The sequence below is a fragment of the Ranitomeya imitator genome, chromosome 3 (assembly GCF_032444005.1).
Source record: "Ranitomeya imitator isolate aRanImi1 chromosome 3, aRanImi1.pri, whole genome shotgun sequence".
Lineage (NCBI taxonomy): Eukaryota > Metazoa > Chordata > Amphibia > Anura > Dendrobatidae > Ranitomeya > Ranitomeya imitator.
The window spans coordinates 840,239,773-840,262,038 of record NC_091284.1 but is presented as its reverse complement, the minus strand read 5'-3'; positions in this window follow the sequence as shown (position 1 = coordinate 840,262,038).

Sequence of the window (22,266 nt, the reverse complement as noted above, 5' to 3'; positions counted from 1 at the left end):
GTGAAACTGGTAAATGTCAAAGCAGCGCGTCGTTAGTGGATGTTCACGGTCAGGGACAAGTCGCTTCCTTGTCCTCTTCAGCAAAAACAACAACAGAGAAGAATGCAGCAGGCGACACAACGGGTTACTCCATGGAGCTCTTTACACATACCGTCCCTGGCTTAGAAAGTGAAGCAGTTAACAGTCCATGCCCATTACAAGTTGAATCTGACATGGAGTGCACTGATGCACAGCCACAGCCAGACTACTATGCTGGTCCTTTGACTCAGACCACAACATTGCCCTCGCAGGGTGCTGATCAAGAATCAGACCCTGATGAGACTATGTTGCCCCATCACGAACGCTATACCACCGACCGACACGGTGACACAGACGAAGTTGCACACGAGCTAAAAGAAGAGGTAATAGATGACCCAGTTCTTGACCCCGATTGGCAGCCATTGGGGGAACAGGGTGCAGGCGGCAGCAGTTCTGAAGCGGAGGAGGAGGGGCCGCAGCAGGCATCAACATCGCAACAGGTTCCATCTGCCGGGCCCGTATCTTGCCCAAAACGCGTGGCAAAGCCAAAACCTGTTGGAGGACAGCGTGGCCATCCGGTTAAAGCTCAGTCTGCAATGCCTGAAAAGGTATCCGATGCTAGAAAGAGTGCAGTCTGGAATTTTTTTAAACAACATCCAATTGATCAGCGCAAAGTCATCTGTCAAAAATGTTCAACTACCTTAAGCAGAGGACAGAATCTGAAAAGTCTCAATACAAGTTGCATGCATAGACATTTAACCACCATGCATTTGCAAGCCTGGACTAACTACCAAACGTCCCTTAAGGTTGTAGCACCCTCGGCCAATGAAGCTAGTCAGCAACGCAACATCCCTTCCGGCAGTGTAGGGCCACCATTTTCCGCACCACCTGCAGTATCTGTGCAGGTTTCTTTGCCAGGCCAAAGCAGTCAGGGTCAGGGAATCACCAGTTTCGTAGTAGGAAACACTGCATCTAGGGCACCGGCGGCAACAATACCATCTCCCACCGTCTCTCAGTCTGCCATGTCCACCGGCACCCCCGCTAGTTCCACGATCTCCAGCTCTCCAGTCCAGCTCACCCTACATGAGACTATGGTTAGAAAAAGGAAGTACTTAGCCTCGCATCCGCGTACACAGGGTTTGAACGCCCACATAGCTAGACTAATCTCGTTAGAGATGATGCCCTACCGGTTAGTTGAAAGCGAAGCTTTCAAAGCCCTGATGGAGTACGGTGAACCACGCTACGAGCTACCCAGTCGACACTTTTTTTCCAGAAAAGCCATCCCAGCCCTCCACCAGCATGTTAAAGAGCGCATCGTCCATGCACTCAGGCAATCTGTGAGCACAAAGGTGCACCTGACAACAGATGCATGGACCAGTAGGCATGGCCAGGGACGTTACGTGTCCATCACGGCACACTGGGTGAATGTTGTGGATGCAGGGTCCACAGGGGACAGCAAGTTTGGGACAGTTCTGCCGAGCCCACGGTGTAGGAAACAGTTGGCTGTAGCCGTTCGCACCCCCTCCTCCTCCTCCTCATCCTCCTGCAGAAGCGAGAGCTCGTCCACAGACCGCAGTCGCACAACCACTCCATCCGCAGCTGCCACTGTTGCACACCAGGTCTCCCATTATGGGGCAGCTACTGGCAAACGTCATCAGGCTGTATTGGCTATGAAGTGTTTGGGCGACAACAGACACACCGCGGAAGTTCTGTCCGAGTTCTTGCAGAAAGAAACGCAGTCGTGGCTGGGCACTGTAGATCTTGAGGCAGGCAAGGTAGTGAGTGATAACGGAAGGAATTTCATGGCTGCCATCTCCCTTTCCCAACTGAAACACATTCCTTGCCTGGCTCACACCTTAAACCTGGTGGTGCAGTGCTTCCTGAAAAGTTATCCGGGGCTATCCGACCTGCTCCTCAAAGTGCGTGGACTTTGCTCACATATCCGCCGTTCGCCCGTACACTCCAGCCGTATGCAGACCTATCAGCGTTCTTTGAACCTTCCCCAGCATCGCCTAATCATAGACGTTGCAACAAGGTGGAACTCAACACTGCACATGCTTCAGAGACTGTGTGAACAGAGGCGTGCTGTTATGTTTTTGTGGGAGGATACACATACACGGGCAGGCAGTAGGATGGCAGACATGGAGTTGTCAGGTGTGCAGTGGTCGAAGATACAAGACATGTGTCAAGTCCTTCAGTGTTTTGAGGAATGCACACGGCTGGTTAGTGCAGACAACGCCATAATAAGCATGAGCATCCCCCTAATGCGTCTGCTGATGCAAAGTTTGACGCACATAAAGGATCAGGCGTCTGCAGCTGAGGAAGAGGAAAGCCTTGATGACAGTCAGCCATTGTCTGGCCAGGGCAGTGTACAGGACGAGTTAGCGGGCGAAGAGGAGGAGGAGGACGAGGAGGATGATGGGGATGATTATATTTTTAATGAGGAAGCTTTTCCGGGGCCACTGGAAATTGGTGGCGCGGCAAGGCCGGGTTCTGGTTTTTGGAGGGACACAAGTGACGTGGATTTGCCTGAAACTGCCCCTCAACCAAGCACAACCGCAGATTTGAGAACTGGAACTTTGGCCCACATGGCGGATTATGCCTTACGTATCCTCAAAAGGGACACACGCATAACTAAAATGATGAACGATGACGATTACTGGTTGGCCTGCCTCCTTGATCCTCGCTATAAAGGCAAATTGCAAAATATAATCCCACATGAGAACTTGGAACTAATATTAGCAACCAAACAATCAACTCTTGTTGACCGTTTGCTTCTGGCATTCCCAGCACACAGCGCCCATGATCGTTCTCACACGAGCTGCAGGGGCCAGCAGACCAGAGGAGTTAGAGGGGCAGAAATCAGAAGTGGCGTTGGCCAGAGGGGTTTTCTGACCAGGTTGTGGAGTGATTTTGCTATGACCGCAGACAGGACAGGTACTGCAGCATCAATTCAAAGTGACAGGAGACAACATTTGTCCAGTATGGTTACAAACTATTTTTCATCCCTTATCGATGTTCTCCCTCAACCGTCATTCCCATTTGATTACTGGGCATCAAAATTAGACACCTGGCCAGAATTGGCAGAATATGCATTGCAGGAGCTTGCTTGCCCGGCAGCTAGTGTCCTATCAGAAAGAGTATTCAGTGCTGCAGGTTCAATACTAACAGAAAAAAGGACTCGTCTGGCTACCCAAAATGTAGATGATCTAACCTTCATTAAAATGAACCACAACTGGATTTCGAAATCTTTTGCCCCACCTTGCCCGGCTGACACCTAGCTTTCCTATGAAAAGGTCTTGCCTGTGGACTATTCTGAATGCCTTTTCCAATCTCGTAATTTTCTGCACCTGATTGTCCAGCACACGACATGTTTACACCTCACTAAATGGCCAAACTCCCCACACGGGGCCGTGGTATCGACACTTGGCGACAGCACCCGTGAGAGTGCTGTTTGTCTGAAGAGGTGGGTGTGCCCGCTTTTGGTCGACGGCACTGCCACTGGGTCCCTCCTAGTACAATAAAGTGTCTCTGGCGGTGGTGGTGCGCACCCAACGTCAGACACACCGTTGTAATATGAGGGGCCCTGGGCCTGTACCGCCGGCCACAAGACAGTTCCCCCCCCCCCAGCTCAAACAGTGCTCTACCACTTGCAAAATTATCTCACTGCTCCACCAATGTTTAGTCTATGCGCTGACATCCTTCAATGCCTGCCACTGACAATACCATTGTATTGACATTTTTGTTATGTTAGGCCTTCGAAGCCTGTCTGCGGTCACTCCTTCCACTAGGCCTCCACTGACCACACCACTGCTGCCCGTGTACCCCTGTAACCAATTTAAAATTGCCTACAGCCATGTGTTATTATTTTAGGCCTTCGATGCCTGTCTGCGGTCACTCCTTCCACTAGGCCTCCACTGACCACACCACTGCTGCCCGTGTACCCCTGTAACCAATTTAAAATTGCCTACAGCCATGTGTTATTATTTTAGGCCTTCGATGCCTGTCTGCGGTCACTCCTTCCACTAGGCCTCCACTGACCACACCACTGCTGCCCGTGTACCCCTGGAACCAATTTAAAATTGCCTACAGCCAGCCCAATTTTTTTATTTTAGGCCTTCGATGCCTGTCTGCGGTCACTCCTTCCACTAGGCCTCCACTGACCACACCACTGCTGCCCGTGTACCCCTGGAACCAATTTAAAATTGCCTACAGCCATGTGTTATTATTTTAGGCCTTCGATGCCTGTCTGCGGTCACTCCTTACAATATGCCTCCACTGACCACACCACTGCTGCCCGTGTATCCCTGGAACCAATTTAAAATTGCCTACAGCCAGCCCAATTTTTTTATTTTAGGCCTTCGATGCCTGTCTGCGGTCCGTTCTTTCTACTACTACTACACTGACCAGGCCACTGCTGCCCGTGTACCCCTGGAACCAATTTAAAATTGCCTACAGCCATGTGTTATTATTTTAGGCCTTCGATGCCTGTCTGCGGTCACTCCTTCCACTAGGCCTCCACTGACCACACCACTGCTGCCCGTGGACCCCTGGAACCTATTTATAATTGCATAGAGCATCCTTTTTTTAATAGTAGGCGTACAAAGTCTGTCTGCGGTTCACTATTGAAATTGTCCTCCACTGCCCAGAGCACTGCAGCTTGTGTACCCCTGTAACTTTTTTCTGCTGCAGTGAGCCACATTTTTGGTTTAAGTCCTACTACCTGTGTCTGTCTGCGCCACTCAATTCAGCTGTGTTCCTTTGAAAAAAGCTGAGCGTCAATAGTCTTGTTTTCAGCCTCTAGGAATTTTAAAACTGCATTGGGTGTACAACTTTGGTAGGGCCTACTAACGGTGTCTGCCTCCCCAAGGTGTGCCCCAGGTTTCCTCTCCATTGCTTCAATCTTCATGCTCTCGTTTAGTAGTTGTTGGAAACTACGCTGCATTAGGCCTACAAATTGGGTATGGGGTGTAGAGAGATGGTGTGTTCCACTCCAAGGTGTTCCCCAGGTTTCATCGCCATTGGTTCGATCTTCATGCTCTCGTTTAGTAGTTGTTGGAAACTACACTGCATTAGGCCTACAAATTGGGTATGGGGTGTAGAGAGATGGTGTGTTCCACTCCGAGGTGTTCTCCAGGTTTCCTCTCCATTGCTTCGATCTTCATGCTCTCGTTTAGTAGTTGTAGAAAACTACACTGCATTAGGCCTACAAATTGGGTATGGGGTGTAGAGAGATGGTGTGTTCCACTCCAAGGTGTTCTCCAGGTTGCCTTTCCTGAGCTTCAATCTTCATGCTCTCGTTTAGTAGTTGTTGGAAACTACGCTGCATTAGGCCTACAAATTGGGTATGGGGTGTAGAGAGATGGTGTGTTCCACTCCAAGGTGTTCCCCAGGTTTCATCGCCATTGCTTCGATCTTCATGCTCTCGTTTAGTAGTTGTTGGAAACTACGCTGCATTAGGCCTACAAATTGGGTATGGGGTGTAGAGAGATGGTGTGTTCCACTCCAAGGTGTTCCCCAGGTTTCCTCTCCATTGCTTCGATCTTCATGCTCTCGTTTAGTAGTTGTTGGAAACTACGCTGCATTAGGCCTACAAATTGGGTATGGGGTGTAGAGAGATGGTGTGTTCCACTCCAAGGTGTTCTCCAGGTTGCCTTTCCTGAGCTTCGATCTTCATGCTCTCGTTTAGTAGTTGTTGGAAACTACGCTGCATTAGGCCTACAAATTGGGTATGGGGTGTAGAGAGATGGTGTGTTCCACTCCAAGGTGTTCCCCAGGTTTCCTCTCCATTGCTTCGATCTTCATGCTCTCGTTTAGTAGTTGTAGAAAACTACACTGCATTAGGCCTACAAATTGGGTATGGGGTGTAGAGAGATGGTGTGTTCCACTCCAAGGTGTTCCCCAGGTCTCGTCCACATTGCTTCGGTCTTCCGACTCTCGTTTAGTAGTTGTAGAAAACTACACTGCATTAGGCCTACAAATTGGGTATGGGGTGTAGAGAGACGGTGTGTTACACTCCAAGGTGTTCCCCAGGTTTCGTCCACATTGCTTTGGTCTTCCGACTCTCGTTTAGTAGTTGTAGAAAACTACACTGCATTAGGCCTACAAATTGGGTATGGGGTGTAGAGAAATGGTGTGTTCCACTCCAAGGTGTTCCCCAGGTTGCCTTGCCATTGCTTCGATCTTCCGACTCTCGTTTAGTAGTTGTTGAAAACTACACTGCATTAGGCCTACAAATCGGGTATGGGGTGTAGAGAGATGGTGTGTTCCACTCCAAGGTGTTCTCCAGGTTGCCTTTCCTGAACTTCTATCTTCAGGCTCTCATTAAATTGTAGTTAAACGGAACAACTGCATTTGGCGTACTAGTTGGTTTGGGGCCTACTATCGGTGTCTGCTACTCCTTGCTGTTCTCCTGGTTTCCTGTCCTGAAATTCCATTTTCAGGCTCTCGTTAAGTAGTTGTTAATGTTAGACTGCATTTGGCCTACTAGTTGGGTTGGGGCCTACTATCGGTGTCTGCCACTCCTTGCTGTTCTCCTCAACTGAACAAAGCTGGGCCGCCTGTTTACTACGGTTGCCAATTTTGAACTGCATGTCGACTACTTACTGATTTGGGCCTACTCTCTGTGTCAGCCTCTCATTCCAGTTGTCCTCCACTGCAATGCCCCCTGGTTATTCCTGTGTTACCAATTTTGAACTGCATTTAGCCCACTTTATTCTTTGGGCCTATATCTGTGTTTCCTCCTCATCCTGCCCATTGCCCAGCCAGTGATAGATGAGTCTGCTGGTACATTGACCCATAACGCAAAATTCCCCGTGCACGCTACACAGCAAGATTGTGACCCTGCTGAAAGTCAGGTTCCCCTTCCCGCATACCATACCACCTTACACGGGGACAAACAGGAAGGTGCAGATGAAAGTGCAGGTTCCTTCATCAGGTGGGGGGAGGAATACTAGTTGGCGACGTCACTGGCACAGGGCCTCTCATAGTACGCAAAAGTGTTGCTGCCGTTGGGAGGCGCCCCCGCCGTGCAAACACACCGCTGTACTTTGAGGGGCCCTGTGCCAGTGCCAACGAGTGGGCCCCCCCTGCTTGCTCAGGATCACAGCACTTGCAAAGTTGAAATACTTACCTCTCCCTGCTCCACTGCCGTGACGTGGTCCAGATTTCCTGGGCCCACTAATTACTTGAACCAGCCCTACCCCCCACAACTTTAGCCAAATGACCCCCAATTTCAAATGCCTTCCAATTATTATAAGGTAAATTACGATTGACAAGCTTCTTTAACAAGAATGGATGTTTTTGCCATTAAAATGGGCAGTGTAGGTGTTTTCCTGGCCTCCACTCACTGCCGACTATGCTCCCCCATTGACTTGCATTGGGTTTCGTGTTTCGGGCGATACCCGACTTTTCGCGATAATCGGCCGATTCCACTCGACTCGACTTCTAAGATAGTTGGGTTTCGCGAAACACGGCTCGACTCTAAAAAGGTCAAGGTCGCTCAACCCTAGTTACATGTATATTAATATAGTAACATAGTTCGTAAGGCCGAAAAAAGACATTTGTCCATCCAGTTCAGCCTATATTCCATCATAATAAATCCCCAGATCTATGTCCTTCTACAGAACCTAATAATTGAACAAGACGCACCAACCCATTTCCTCAAGTCACCAATGGGCCACACTCCAAAATCAACAGGATAAGAAACCTTAGTCACGAAGTGTATAGTATAAAACAAATCTTTATTAACATACATAACACATACAAATATTAAAATAGTGCCTCACAATCAGATGAAATACTTGATCAAGGTAAGCGACACAACCCACAGGTACGTACCCTCTTAAATATGCTTTATAATTATTTTAAGCCATACTAGACATAAGACCTTCCACTTTAGCCATATCCTTTAATAATGTTAATACTATATAGAGACCCTATGCAGTTTCGTGCACACACCTGCCAGCTCTTCACACAATGGGTTAATCCCTATAATCGAGATGTACCTAAGAACCCGAGGTCAATACCTCAGTGCAAATAATGCAGTGCTAAGAAAAGCCATCATATTGCACATAAAAAAACCGTACCTACTTGTACGGCAAAAACACCCATAAAGACAAACCCAGAAGGTCTCCCACTATAAATCACTTATTCATGGTACACACTATGTTAACAATGTGTTTAGTGCTCATATGTCTTCTAGAATTCATGGGCGCACTGCCCGGTACATATTACCTGTGTTACTGACGTCCTGCCTTGTGGCATGCTAGACCTTGATTACCCCGACGCGCGTTTCGCATCTGCTTCCTCCAGGGGGCGTGTCTAAGGCCAGGCAACTAGGGACATTTAAAATCAAAGCCAACCAATCAGATTCCTTATCGGGGAATATCCCCAGTACGTCATCCCGGGACACACACACCACTCGTTAACCAATGGGGTATGGGGGGCGGTCCCACACACGTTAGCTCTAGGAGGGTCCGTCCCTCCCACACTGTAGCCAGTTCTCTCAAGGGCCCGCTCACCCTCCGAACACCCTGCGCATATAGAGTGGCACACTGCCAATACCCCAAATAGAGACACCGCCACAAGCACACTTGGAGCCGCCGCAGCACAGACCCCACCATAGCAACACACAGCGCGCACAGAATGGCACAAGGCAGCACCACACCGCAGCGCTGCCAATACCATATAGCGATCCGCCGTAATACGGATTCCTCGGCGACCGCACAGCGTGCACACAGTGGCACACCATCAACACCACCCCGCAGCGCTACTGAAGCCATATCAGGATCCTCACCCCTCTCTTGTAAGTACCACAGCCCGGACGGCTCAACCTATGTCCGAATCAAAACACGGGACTTCATAATCCTGGAGCAATCCATACAACCCCGATCGTACCAAGGATCAGCGAGGAGCCTCTGCGACTCCCCCTGCAGGACGGGGTCCCAGAGAGCACCATCGCCTCCTGCACAACACAGAGTAATGCGCTCCAGCAAATGAAAAAGATATATAATCCCCATGTACATGGATCCACAAAATGTCATTACTACTGTTGTAATTAAAGATGGAACTGTCCTAATCTAATGTACTCACTCGCCACTACAAACCCCCACATACACAAACATTGGTCTGAAGAGAGGACGATACAACAAATCCGCTGGTGGCTTAAGTATCCACCATGGACCCCCATGGCTTTCATACATCCAATCAATCACTAGGCAGTGTTTCTTGTTGAATATAAGTATTGAATATCAAAACTGTGAACATATATAATTTTCTTCGTGCCGCCCCAGTCTTCACCTAAAGTCCATAGAGCTTCCACTCCTGGGGGCCTTTAAAGGAACAAGGCCCATTATGTCTTGGACTGTAGACTAGGAAACATCCCATAAACACTGCAGTCACCATAGACATATGAACACCTTCATCCACAAAAAGTATTTGCATCCTGATGTTTCCTCCCGGTGGCGACCTGATGTTGTCTCCACAGGATACTTGAATTCATACGTTCCCGTACTATATGTCTGTATCCCCCAAAGAGTGATGTGTATGTCCACAAAGAGTATATCAACAAGAATACTCCAGATATTTCATCCAAAGCCCTTGGCTCCTGGTAACGACCCGGTATTATCTCCAAGTTTGAACCGGTAAAGTCCTCCTGCTGTCATCTCCAGATCACGTCACCCAATCGGTAGTATACATGTCCACAAACAACATATCCATAGGAATCTGAAAGGTAATGCACAAAATTAAAACCGAACCAATACACCATGACATAAACAAAACCTGAACGCCTAACCAAAAAACACCAATAAGACCAATACTAAAATATTATAAAATGACTGACTAACCAACAGTATACCTATATGTACACAAGAAGCTCAAAAGGTAGACTAAAGGAAGTGACAGAAAATCACAAAAAGGATCCAAAGCCCAAATTCTCATTTAAGCCCTGTGGGGCCAGGGTACCCAAATGGTAGATACAGCTGCTCTCAATTTGAGCCAAAGTTCTGCCCAGGTCTCCTCCCGTAGGGCCCATATTGACCAAATCTATCCCCCTTACACTCATAAAGCGGGGATTGCAATCATGGAATTTTCTGTAATGCCTCGGAATGGTCTTGAGGCTCAGAATATCCTCCGCCATCCTTGCTTTCTCTATATCGAGGAAGTGCTCCCGAACCCGCACCCTAAGCTCTCTAGTGGTGAGGCCAATATATATCTTTTTACACGGGCAGGTTAGATGGTAGATTACCCCCTTCGACGTGCAGGAGATTAGCTTCCTGATCTCAAATGTTTTGGGCCCATCAAAATTGGTAAAGTTCTTACTTTTTACACAGTTGGCGCAGGCCTTACAGCAGCCACAAGGGAAAAAACCCACCAAGTCATTGCCAGTACCTTGTCTCTTATTCTGCTCGTAGTGGCTATGCACCAAAATATCACGGATATTCCTAGATCTTTTGGCAACTATAGCGGGTCTGACTGGCAAGATCTGCTTTAAAACTGGGTCAGTGTGTAAAACACCCCAATGTTTTTCCACGATCTTTTTAAATTCAAACCATTTATTGTGGTACCCCGTGATCAGCCGCACCTGATCCCTACTCTCCCTTCCCACTACCGGATTGTTGTTATATAATAAAGCATTCCTCGATGTATTCCTTGCTCACCTCAAACCCCTCCTAATCGTTTTTCGGCCATAACCACGTTGTACAAACCTCTCGGCCAGTTCGTGTGATTGTGCCTCGAAATCCGCCTCATTGGAACAAATGCGGCGAACCCGCAAAAATTGCCCAATGGGAATCCCTCTAATCGTGGAGGGCAAATGTGCGGATTGGGCATGCAACAACGAGTTTGTAGCTGTTTCCTTACGGAAAACATTGGTAATGATTCCCCCATCGGGGCGGGCATGTATCTGCAGGTCCAGAAAATCCACCGATCTACCATACTTAAAAGTAAGTTTGATGTTCACCTCATTATGATTTAAATTATCCATGAGGGCATTAAGATCCGCAATGCTACCCTCCCACACAAACCAGATATCATCGATATATCTCATCCATTCCTGGATGAGATGACTCTGGAGGACAGGGTTGCTCATAAAGATCTCCCTTTCCCATGCCCCCAGAAAAAGGTTTGCGTAGGAGGGGGCACAGCATGCCCCCATGGCGGTGCCCTGGAGCTGCAGATACGTGCCCCGCCCAAATACAAATACGTTATGCGTAAGTATGAACTCTAACAGCTCTAACAGCAACAGAGTCAATCTTCTCTCCAAATTGCTGGACTCAAGGAACCATGCCACCGCCCTAACTCCATCCACATGCCTAATTGAGGTGTAGAGCGCCTCCACATCGGCGGTAACCATAACACTGTTTGTGCCAAGGTGAAGGTTAAGAGCCGCTGTGGTGTCTTTAATAAAGGAGGGCAACTGGCTAACCAGCGGTTTGAGGTAATGGTCGAGGACCTGAGTGACAACCTCACAGAGACCCCCATTGCCAGACACAATTGGTCTCCCCGGGGGGTCTACCGGGTCTTTGTGTACTTTAGGTAATAAGTATAGAGTAGGCATTCTTGGGTGTATATTTTTTACCAATTCCCATAATCTTTTGGGAATTATGCCATCCAAAAATGCCCTCTCCAACACATCACTCAGTTCCTCCTGATAGGATCTCAAAGGGTTGGCGACCTAATAATTGTATGATACAATATTGTTCTGCTCAAGGAAGACATCCAGGCCTCTCTTGAACCCCTCGACTGAGTTCGCCATCACCACCTCCTCAGGCAAGCAATTCCAGATTCTCACTGCCCTAACAGTAAAGAATCCTCTTCTATGTTGGTGGAAAAACCTTCTCTCCTCCAGACGCAAAGAATGCCCCCTTGTGCCCGTCACCTTCCTTGGTATAAACAGATCCTCAGCGAGATATTTGTATTGTCCCCTTATATACTTATACATGGTTATTAGATCGCCCCTCAGTCGTCTTTTTTCTAGACTAAATAATCCTAATTTCGCTAATCTATCTGGGTATTGTAGTTCTCCCATACCCTTTATTAATTTTGCTGCCCTCCTTTGTACTCTCTCTAGTTCCATTATATCCTTCCTGAGCACCGGTGCCCAAAACTGGACACAGTACTCCATGTGCGGTCTAACTAGGGATTTGTACAGAGGCAGTATAATGCTCTCATCATGTGTATCCAGACCTCTTTTAATGCACCCCATGATCCTGTTTGCCTTGGCAGCTGCCAAGAGATGTTATTGTGTATCCATGTGTAAGAAGGGGGAGCCAGAGAGGTAGTCATAGCCAATAGCAATCCTTGGATCTCTCCCTGGTCCCTTCCCAGTAAAAGTTCACATTTCTCTGCTGCGTTACCTCTGTGCTGACTCTCTGCGCCATCTGGACTTGCCCGATACCGGGATGTATTCCTCACAGACGGTTCCGCAATAAAGGAGACACACTCGGGCTTAACTTCAATAACTTATTTACTCAGCACAGTCTGTTCGCATACAGGCATATCAGGTATCGCATTCAGTACCTTCTCTTCTGTCCCTGTTCTGTCCTTTCCTTCTCTATGCTCAGCCCCGGGTCAGATCGTATCTTCCGTTCCCGCAGAACCAATTCCATACGGAATTCTTGCCTCACATGGGGGAGTCCTACACCCCAGTTCTAAGAACTGCCGCCCAGGCAAAGATCTGCCACATCTTGCTTAAGTTGCCCAGCTGAACAATCTCCTCTCACTCTCTTTCTGGGGACAGACTCCTTTAGCTGCCTTGGCAGCGCTTCCGTGCTTCTTTCCTCCTAGAGGAATCTTTAGATAGCTGTACTGTGCTGGGCCCCTTTTCTTATACACATTATTGGGCACAGTGACTCCTGACCTAGCAGCCCTGTGAGCTGCATGGGCTCCCAGGCCCCGACTGACTTAACCAGGAAGCTCTAACTATACTTATGCCACTCTGCCCCTCCTATTCTAACTATATACTACAGTGCCCCCCTCTACTGGCCAACTATGGAAACTACTCCCCTATCACTATACTGGGCCTGGGGACAAACTTTCCCTATCACAAGTGTGCAAACATCTGTGCAAGTAAAGGTATACATGTATAAAGAGCAATACACAAGGGGTGTAGCAATACTCTTGTACATGGTGATAATACACTTTATGTGTAGCAGTACCACCGTGTATGAACACATTAATAAAATATACATTATTTGCATTCTTATATGGGTTGGGGAGAAGAGGAAACAAAAATACTTCCACATCCCAACACATGCTCCAGAAGAAGCTGGTATGGTGAAACTTAAGTCAGGCTGCAAAGCTTAGAATGAGAGGGATCTTTGAGAATTGTAAATTGCAGAAAATTAGCATGTGGGAGCTTCAAATCGAGAAGTGGCTAACGGGAAACCCATGAGTAGATATAAAATATAACTTTGACTGTAAATAGTTTAAAAAAACAAAAAACAAACACTATACAATTAAAATGCGCTCTCTAGGTGCAACCGTACGATAAGTGCCCTTATCTCGACACCTACCTACCAGCGGAGGTTGGCACCCTAAATGTGTATATACGAAAATTGGCGCCCTCGCTTCTCGTCAGCTTTCCCTCACTTCCCTAGATATCCCTGTAAATAAGTGACCCCAATAACCCAATCACACAATGCTGCGGGTGAAGAGAAGATATACCAGTGCAAGGGGGCTGCTGGAAATGTGGATGTAGGTGGAAGGTAGGAAGGATGTAGGTGTACCGTGGAAACCTTCAAAAGGAACCTGAAGACCTACTTCTTCCGACAAGCCTAAAACCTGCAGTAACCACGGATCCACCAAACCGCTGCACGACCAGCTCTGCCCTCGCGGGCAGGGTCCTCTCTCCTCCTGTATCCTCACCCATCCCTTGTAGATTGTGAGCCCTCGCGGGCAGGGTCCTCTCTCCTCACCCATCCCTTCTAGATTGTGAGTCCTCGCGGGCAGGGTCCTCTCTCCTCCTGTATCCTCACCCATCCCTTGTAGATGGTGAGCCCTCACGGGCAGGGTCCTCTCTCCTCCTGTATCCTCACCCATCCCTTGTAGATTTTGAGCCTTCGCGGGCAGGGTCCTCTCTCCTTCTGTTTCCTCACCCATCCCTTGTAGATTGTGAGCCCTCACGGGCAGGGTCCTCTCTCCTCCTGTATCCTCACCCATCCCTTGTAGATTGTGAGCCCTCGCGGGCAGGGTCCTCTCTCCTGTATCCTCACCCATCCCTTGTAGACTGTGAGCCCTCGCGGGCAGGGTCCTCTCTCCTCCTGTATCCTCACCCATCCCTTGTAGATTGTGAGCCCTCGCGGGCAGGGTCCTCTCTCCTTCTGTTTCCTCACCCATCCCTTGTAGATTGTGAGCCCTCGCGGGCAGGGTCCTCTCTCCTCCTGTATCCTCACCCATCCCTTGTAGATTGTGAGCCCTTGCGGGCAGGGTCCTCTCTCCTGTATCCTCACCCATCCCTTATAGATTGTGAGCCCTCGCGGGCAGGGTCCTCTCTCCTCCTGTATCCTCACCCATCCCTTGTAGATTGTGAGCCCTTGCGGGCAGGGTCCTCTCTCCTGTATCCTCACCCATCCCTTGTAGATTGTGAGCCCTCGCGGGCAGGGTCCTCTCTCCTCCTGTAAATAAGTGACCCCAATAACCCAATCACACAATGCTGCGGGTGAAGAGAAGATATACCAGGGCAAGGGGGCTGCTGGAAATGTGGATGTAGGTGGAAGGTAAGAAGGATGTAGGTGTACCGAGGAAACCTTCAAAAGGAACCTGAAGACCTACTTCTTCCGACAAGCCTAAAACCTGCAGTAACCACCGATCCACCAAACCGCTGCACGACCAGCTCTGCCCTCGCGGGCAGGGTCCTCTCTCCTCCTGTATCCTCACCCATCCCTTGTAGATTGTGAGCCCTCGCGGGCAGGGTCCTCTCTCCTCACCCATCCCTTCTAGATTGTGAGTCCTCGCGGGCAGGGTCCTCTCTCCTCCTGTATCCTCACCCATCCCTTGTAGATGGTGAGCCCTCACGGGCAGGGTCCTCTCTCCTCCTGTATCCTCACCCATCCCTTGTAGATTGTGAGCCCTCGTGGGCAGGGTCCTCTCTCCTTCTGTTTCCTCACCCATCCCTTGTAGATTGTGAGCCCTCGCGGGCAGGGTCCTCTCTCCTGTATCCTCACCCATCCCTTGTAGATTGTGAGCCTTCGCGGGCAGGGTCCTCTCTCCTCCTGTATCCTCACCCATCCCTTGTAGATTGTGAGCCCTCGTGGGCAGGGTCCTCTCTCCTTCTGTTTCCTCACCCATCCCTTGTAGATTGTGAGCCCTCGCGGGCAGGGTCCTCTCTCCTGTATCCTCACCCATCCCTTGTAGATTGTGAGCCTTCGCGGGCAGGGTCCTCTCTCCTCCTGTATCCTCACCCATCCCTTGTAGATTGTGAGCCTTCGCGGGCAGGGTCCTCTCTCCTTCTGTTTCCTCACCCATCCCTTGTAGATTGTGAGCCCTCGTGGGCAGGGTCCTCTCTCCTGTATCCTCACCCATCCCTTGTAGATTGTGAGCCCTCGCGGGCAGGGTCCTCTCTCCTTCCGTTTCCTCACCCATCCCTTGTAGATTGTGAGCCCTCGCGGGCAGGGTCCTCTCTCCTGTATCCTCACCCATCCCTTGTAGATTGTGAGCCCTCGCGGGCAGGGTCCTCTCTCCTTCCGTTTCCTCACCCATCCCTTGTAGATTGTGAGCCCTCGCGGGCAGGGTCCTCTCTCCTCCTGTACCAGTCGTGACTTGTATTGTGTAAGATTATTGTACTTGTTTTTTATTTTGTATACCCCTCCTCACATGTAAAGTGCCATGGAATAAATGGCGCTATATTAATAAATAATAATAATGTAGGCGGGAAAGTGTACCTTGTCTGGTACCTTGTCATGGTATCTGGAGACAATGTGCGACATGGGCTAGTACGGACAGGGTGCAGGCCCATGAATGGCTTTTTATGCCGGCGCCATTTAGCTGTGGATTAAGGAGCCTGGTATACCTATATAATATCACAGGGGAGATTCCCATTAAAGGGAGACATCTGTTTATCCCCTATACTTCAGGATGGACATTGTAATGGCTGCTGCAGCGCAGTAGCACACAACCTCCAGCAGGGGGTGCGGGTGAAGCAAAACAGGTACACTCACAGAGGAATCAGAGCAGCAGGCAGAAGCCACTAGGTGGCAAAAGAGTAGTCAGAAAATGCCGGGTCAGCAAGAGAGAGGGAATGAAGTACCAGAGGTCACAGTAATACACATGGTCAGAAACAAGCTAAAGAAGCCAGAGCCGATCTGGAGCAGGAAAGCCAGAGACGCAAGACAGTCAAACAGCTCAGAGAACAAGCCAATTCAAATACCAAGGGGTCACGACACAGAGAGCGAGTACTACAATGAGCGAAGTCACAGGGGAACACAGGAACGGGATCTGCTCACTTTCTCTTTCAACAGCTATGTCCAGCTATCGCCCAATATCGCTGCTGCCATTCGCTTCCAAACTTCTAGAGCAGCACGTCCACGCTGAACTTTCCTCCCACCTCTCATCTAACTTGCTCTTTGACAATCTACAATGTGGTTTCCACCCCATCACCCAACTGAGACAGCCCTGACCAAAATCACTAACGACTTATTTACAGCCAAAGCTAACGGACAATACTCTGTACTCCTCCTTCTAGACCTGTCCTCTGCTTTCGACAGCTGACCACTGCCTCCTACTACAGATCCTCTCCCCCTTTGGCATCAAAGACCTCGCCCTATCCTGGATCTCCTCGTACCTTTCCAACAGCACATTCAGCGTTTCCCACTCCCACACTACCTCCTCATCCCCACCCTCTCTCTGTTGAAAACCCCCAAGGCTCTGTTCTAGGACCCCTCAATCTACACACTTGGCCTAGGACAACTCATAAAGCCCCATGGATTCCAGTACCAGCTTTATGCTCATGACACTCAGATCTACCTTTCTGGCCCAGACGTCACCTCTCTGCTCTCCAGAATCCCAGAGTGCGTATCAGCCATATCCTCCTTCTTCTCTTCTCGCTTCCTCAAACTCAATGTGGACAAATTTGAACTCATCATCTTTCCTCCATCTCATAGATTTTCCATACCTGACCTATCTATCGCAATTAACGACATCACGCTTTCCCCTGTACCGGAAGTCCGATGCCTCGCAGTAACCCTTGACTCTGCCCTGTCCTTCAAACCGCACATCCAAGCTCCTTTCCTCAACCGTCAATCCACTAAAATGCTTGTGCATGCCTTCATCATCTCCCGCCTTGACTACTGCAACATCCTTTTCTGTGTCCTCCCTGCTAACACCCTTGCACCTCTCCAGTCCATCCTTAACTCTGCTGCCCGACTAATTCATCTCTCTCCTCACTACTCCTCCGCTTCCCCTCTCTGCAAATCTCTTTACTGGCTCCCATTCCCTCAGTGTATCCAGTTCAAATTACTAATACTGACTTACAAAGCTGTTATGTAGGCAATCCAGTGACACAGTGTGCCAGCAATCAAAGCACATACAGTGATCTGACAATAACCCAAAAACAATAGGACGAGCTCTGAGACGTGGAATCTCTGTAGACCGCAATACCTGAACCTATCCTAAACACAACTAAAGGCAGCTGTGGATTGCGCCTGACACTACCTATGCAACTCGGCACAGCCTGAGGAGCTGACTAGCCTGAAGATAGAAAAACAAGCCTGACTTGCCTCAGAGAAATACCCCAAAGGAAAAGGTAGCCCCCCACATATAATGACTGTTAGCAAGAAGAAAAGACAAACGTAGGGATGAAATAGATTCAGCAAAGTGAGGCCCGATATTCTAGATAGAGCGAGGATAGCAAAGAGAACTTTGCAGTCTACAAAAAACCCTAAAGCAAAAAACCACGCAAAGGGGGCAAAAAGACCCACCGTGCCGAACTAACGGCACGGCGGTACACCCTTTGCGTCTCAGAGCTTCCAGCAAAACGAATTGACAAGCTGGACAGAAAAAGTAGCAACAAAAGCAAAAAAGCACTTATCTAAGCAGAGCAGCAGGCCACAGGAAAGATCCAGAAGCTCAGATCCAACACTGGAACATTGACAAGGAGCAAGGAAGACAGAATCAGGTGGAGTTAAATAACAAAGCAGCCAACGAGCTCACCAGAACACCTGAGGGAGGAAGCTCAGAAGCTGCAGTACCACTTGTGACCACAGGAGTGAATTCAGCCACAGAATTCACAACAGTACCCCCCCCCCTTGAGGAGGGGTCACCGAACCCTCACCAGAGCCCCCAGGCCGACCAGGATGAGCCACATGAAAGGCACGAACAAGATCTGGAGCATGGACATCCGAGGCAAAAACCCAGGAATTATCTTACTGAGCATAACATAGTAACATAGTAACATAGTAACATAGTTAGTAAGGCCGAAAAAAGACATTTGTCCATCCAGTTCAGCCTATATTCCATCATAATAAATACCCAGATCTACGTCCTTCTACAGAACCTAATAATTGTATGATACAATATTGTTCTGCTCCAGGAAGACATCCAGGCCTCTCTTGAACCCCTCGACTGAGTTCGCCATCACCACCTCCTCAGGCAAGCAATTCCAGATTCTCACTGCCCTAACAGTAAAGAATCCTCTTCTATGTTGGTGGAAAAACCTTCTCTCCTCCAGACGCAAAGAATGCCCCCTTGTGCCCGTCACCTTCCTTGGTATAAACAGATCCTCAGCGAGATATTTGTATTGTCCCCTTATATACTTATACATGGTTATTAGATCGCCCCTCAGTCGTCTTTTTTCTAGACTAAATAATCCTAATTTCGCTAATCTATCTGGGTATTGTAGTTCTCCCATCCCCTTTATTAATTTTGTTGCCCTCCTTTGTACTCTCTCTAGTTCCATTATATCCTTCCTGAGCACCGGTGCCCAAAACTGGACACAGTACTCCATGTGCGGTCTAACTAGGGATTTGTACAGAGGCAGTATAATGCTCTCATCATGTGTATCCAGACCTCTTTTAATGCACCCCATGATCCTGTTTGCCTTGGCAGCTGCTGCCTGGCACTGGCTGCTCCAGGTAAGTTTATCATTAACTAGGATCCCCAAGTCCTTCTCCCTGTCAGATTTACCCAGTGGTTTCCCGTTCAGTGTGTAATGGTGATATTGATTCCCTCTTCCCATGTGTATAACCTTACATTTATCATTGTTAAACCTCATCTGCCACCTTTCAGCCCAAGTTTCCAACTTATCCAGATCCATCTGTAGCAGAATACTATCTTCTCTTGTATTAACTACTTTACATAGTTTTGTATCATCTGCAAATATCGATATTTTACTGTGTAAACCTTCTACCAGATCATTAATGAATATGTTGAAGAGAACAGGTCCCAATACTGACCCCTGCGGTACCCCACTGGTCACAGCGACCCAGTTAGAGACTATACCATTTATAACCACCCTCTGCTTTCTATCACTAAGCCAGTTACTAACCCATTTACATACATTTTCCCCCAGACCAAGCATTCTCATTTTGTGTACCAACCTCTTGTGCGGCACGGTATCAAACGCTTTGGAAAAATCGAGATATACCACGTCCAATGACTCACCGTGGTCCAGTCTATAGCTTACCTCTTCATAAAAACTGATTAGATTGGTTTGACAGGAGCGATTTCTCATAAACCCATGCTGATATGGAGTTAAACAGTTATTCTCATTGAGATAATCCAGAATAACATCCCTCAGAAACCCTTCAAATATTTTACCAACAATAGAGGTTAGACTTACTGGCCTATAATTTCCAGGTTCACTTTTAGAGCCCTTTTTGAATATTGGCACCACATTTGCTATGCGCCAGTCCTGCGGAACAGACCCTGTCGCTATAGAGTCACTAAAAATAAGAAATAATGGTTTATCTATTACATTACTTAGTTCTCTTAGTACTCGTGGGTGTATGCCATCCGGACCCGGAGATTTATCTATTTTAATCTTATTTAGCCGGTTTCGCACCTCTTCTTGGGTTAGATTGGTGACCCTTAATATAGGGTTTTCATTGTTTCTTGGGATTTCACCTAGCATTTCATTTTCCACCGTGAATACCGTGGAGAAGAAGGTGTTTAATATGTTAGCTTTTTCCTCGTCATCTACAACCATTCTTTCCTCACTATTTTTTAAGGGGCCTACATTTTCAGTTTTTATTCTTTTACTATTGATATAGTTGAAGAACAGTTTGGGATTAGTTTTACTCTCCTTAGCAATGTGCTTCTCTGTTTCCTTTTTGGCAGCTTTAATTAGTTTTTTAGATAAAGTATTTTTCTCCCTATAGTTTTTTAGAGCTTCAATGGTGCCATCCTGCTTTAGTAGTGCAAATGCTTTCTTTTTACTGTTAATTGCCTGTCTTACTTCTTTGTTTAGCCACATTGGGTTTTTCCTATTTCTAGTCCTTTTATTCCCACAAGGTATAAACCGCTTACACTGCCTATTTAGGATGTTCTTAAACATTTCCCATTTATTATCTGTATTCTCATTTCTGAGGATATTGTCCCAGTCTACCAGATTAAGGGCATCTCTAAGCTGTTCAAACTTTGCCTTCCTAAAGTTCAATGTTTTTGTGACTCCCTGACAAGTCCCCCTAGTGAAAGACAGGTGAAACTGCACAATATTGTGGTCGCTATTTCCTAAATGCCCAACCACCTGCAGATTTGTTATTCTGTCAGGTCTATTAGATAGTATTAGGTCTAAAAGTGCTGCTCCTCTGGTTGGATTCTGCACCAATTGTGAAAGATAATTTGTCTTGGTTATTAGCAGAAACCTGTTGCCTTTATGGGTTTCACAGGTTTCTGTTTCCCAGTTAATATCCGGGTAGTTAAAGTCCCCCATAACCAGGACCTCATTATGGGTTGCAGCTTCATCTATCTGCTTTAGAAGTAGACTTTCCATGCTTTCTGTTATATTTGGGGGTTTGTAACAGACCCCAATGAGAATTTTGTTACCATTTTTCCCTCCATGAATTTCAACCCATATGGACTCGACATCCTCATTCCCTTCGCTAATATCCTCCCTTAAAGTGGACTTTAGACAAGACTTTACATAGAGACAAACCCCTCCTCCTCTCCGATTTTTACGATCCTTTCTAAACAGACTGTAACCCTGTAAGTTAACTGCCCAGTCATAGCTTTCATCTAACCATGTCTCGGTTATTCCCACTATGTCAAAGTTACCTGTAGATATTTCTGCTTCTAGTTCTTCCATCTTGTTTGTCAGGCTTCTGGCGTTTGCGAGCATGCAGTTTAGAGGATTTTGTTTTGTTCCAATCTCCTCACTGTGGATTGTTTTAGAAATGTTCTTACCTCCCTTCTGAGTATGTTTTCCTGGGTTGTCTTTGTTCGAGTCTAATGTTTTTCTTCCCGTCCCCTCTTCTTCTAGTTTAACGCCCTCCTGAAGAGTGTAGCGAGTCTTCTGGCGAATGTGTGTTTCCCAGGTTTGTTGAGGTGTAGTCCGTCTCTGGCGAGGAGTCCATCATACCAGTAATTCACACCGTGGTCCAGGAATCCAAATCCTTGTTGTCTGCACCATCGTCTTAGCCAGTTGTTTGCATCAAGGATCCTGTTCCATCTCCTGGTGCCATGCCCGTCTACTGGAAGGATAGAAGAAAAAACTACCTGTGCATCCAGTTCCTTTACTTTCTTCCCCAACTCTTCAAAGTCCTTGCAGATTGTCGGTAGGTCCTTCCTTGCCGTGTCATTGGTGCCAACATGTATCAGAAGAAATGGGTGAACGTCCTTGGAGCTGAAGAGCTTTGGTATCCTATCGGTCACATCCTTGATCATCGCACCTGGAAGGCAGCATACTTCTCTTGCAGTTATGTCCGGTCTGCAGATGGCTGCTTCGGTGCCTCTCAGTAGTGAGTCTCCCACCACCACCACTCTTCGTTGCTTCTTGGCTGTACTTTTTGCTGTCACTTGTTGCTGTGTGCCCTTTTCTTTTTTGCTTGCTGGTATTGCTTCATTCTTAGGTGTGCCATCTTCATCCTCTACAAAGATTTGATATCGGTTCTTCAGTTGTGTGGTTGGTGATTTCTCCATGGTCTTCTTGCTTCTTTTGGTCACATGCTTCCACTCATCTGCTTTTGGAGGTTCTCTGACACTTTTTGCACCTTCTGTGACCAGTAGAGATGCTTCTGTTCTGTCTAGAAAGTCTTCATTCTCTTTGATGAGTTTCAAAGTTGCTATTCTTTCTTCCAGACCCCGCACCTTTTC